This window comes from Tachysurus vachellii, chromosome 12 (genome assembly GCF_030014155.1).
Source record: "Tachysurus vachellii isolate PV-2020 chromosome 12, HZAU_Pvac_v1, whole genome shotgun sequence".
Taxonomy (NCBI): Eukaryota; Metazoa; Chordata; class Actinopteri; order Siluriformes; family Bagridae; genus Tachysurus; species Tachysurus vachellii.
The window spans coordinates 25992962-25995461 of NC_083471.1; the positions used below are offsets into that span (position 1 = coordinate 25992962).

Sequence of the window (2500 nt, forward strand, 5' to 3'; positions counted from 1 at the left end):
ATAAGAGGAATTAAACACTTTAGACGTGACTCTATGAGAAATACAGAGCATCTCTACAGTTATATTAGGATCGGAATCAGCTTTATTGCCGTGTTTCATACGTTTAGTACGAGCTACACATGAGCTATGAGGTGTAACAGTAACAGTACACACAGACAAGAGATTACCAAAAAAAAGTTAGAAAATTGATAAATAAATAAATTTAATTAATTAATTAAATGAATTTCAAATTATATATAAATATAACAGCTTTCGATTATCCTTTATCTCGTCTTAAAAACGTATGAACATTCCTTCATGATGGCTTTCAAAAATAATATTGATACCCAAACACACAGCTTTTCATCTCGGTGAAGTAAAGATCTGAGGAGAACATGACAGCAGCTTCATCCCTTCTCCTCTGTGCTCTCTCTCTCTCTCTCTCTCTCTCTCTCTCTCTCTCCTGAGCTTTCTTTCAGGACGGCACAAATAATATATTCTGAAAGCTGAAGGAATTTCACACCACTGTGTGTTTTCAATTTCTCTTTATTTTCCTTACAATAAAAATTGATTTTATGACCAAATAAACCGGGTTTTCAGGCCGAGGCGGTCTGTAACGGCGTGGGACTGTAAGTCAATACGAACACGTTATTCAGAATGAACAGACACGAACAGGAGGAAACGTTTTCGATGTTTTTCTTTTAGAAATCATAAAGAAAAGTCACAAGGCGTCGGGTTTCCTGGTGAATGAGACGTCTCAGGAGGGTTTTCAGGAGGTTGAAGCTCTTTATAAGTGATGTGTTTATTAACACTAACATGAAAACAACACTGTATGATGTGTTTACAGCGTTCACTCCCTCATCCTTAGTAACTGCCTGGTCAGGGTCAAAGGAGGTTAAAATAACATGCTGTCATGATGTCATTTAATTTAATCAATATCTATTACAGCTTTGTCATTTCCCCCATTTTCTATTTCTCACACACACACACACACACACACTCTCTCTCTCTCACACACACACACACTCACAAACACAAACTCTCACACACACAAACTCTCTCTCTCTCACACACACACACACACACACACACACAAACTCTCTCACACACACACACAAACTCTCTCACACACACACACACACACACAAACTCTCTCACACACACACACAAACTCTCTCACACACACACACACACACACAAACTCTCACACACACAAACTCTCACACACACAAACTCTCACACACACACAAACTCTCACACACACACAAACTCTCACACACACAAACTCTCACACACACACAAACTCTCACACACACACAAACTCTCACACACACACACACACACAAACTCTCTCACACACACACACACAAACTCTCTCACACACACACACACAAACTCTCTCACACACACACACACACAAACTCTCTCACACACACAAACTCTCACACACACACACACACACACAAACTCTCTCACACACACACACACAAACTCTCTCACACACACACACACACAAACTCTCTCACACACACACACACAAACTCTCTCACACACACACACAAACTCTCTCACACACACACACACACACACACAAACTCTCTCTCACACACAAACTCTCTCTCACACACAAACTCTCTCTCACACACACACAAACTCTCTCACTCACACACACACAAACTCTCTCACTCACACACAAACTCTCTCACTCACACACAAACTCTCTCACTCACACACAAACTCTCTCACTCACACACAAACTCTCTCACTCACACACAAACTCTCTCACTCACACACAAACTCTCTCACTCACACACACACACACACACAATCTGTGAGAAGGTGAAGAAAACCGGTCGAAATTGAATCACTGATTCAAAAACGAATCTGGGTGATCTGGGAAGATTCGGTTCGTTTTTAGTTGAAGAAAGAGAATTAAAGGTGGAGTCGCCGCGCGCGCTCATGACTCGTTTGGAGGACTCGGTTTAAAGACGTTGTAAGACTGGAGCACGATGCCGGCCGGCGTGGCTGCGCCTCATGGTGATGACGCACACTGAGGCGACGACACAAGGGCGCGTGTGGGTCCGGTTACACTGCAGGCGGCTCAGCGTGGCAGGAAGGGGTGTGTGTGTGTGTGTGTGTGTGTGTGTGTGTGTGTGTAAAACGACAAAAGTTGTTCAGCCACATTACCACTGGCCTCAGTGTTGCATCATATGCTGAGAGTAGCATTACACACACACGACAATGCGGAAACTCGTTTCGCCAGCAGTCACGTGTTTAATGGACGCACTCGTTATATTTCCCTAACACACTCCTGTGATGATGATGATGATGATGATGATGATGAATGACCTTATGGCTGTGTCTCAATCCGCACTCCAGTGTTAAACTGGAACAGAATGGAACACAGCCCCTCACCATGGTAACGTCCCACCGCACTACAGAGTGTGTAGTGAACACACTCACACTCACACACACACACACACACACACACACACACGCACGCAGAGGAGGATACAGGACC

The 2500-nt window shown here is 43.4% G+C and overlaps 1 protein-coding gene across 1 annotated transcript in view; it reads right to left on the reverse strand.

The window, feature by feature from the left end:
• The window catches only part of hk2 (hexokinase 2), a 42202-nt gene that overhangs the window by 39380 nt on the left and 322 nt on the right, over window positions 1-2500 (reverse strand). The gene's annotated exons all lie outside the window — the stretch shown is intronic.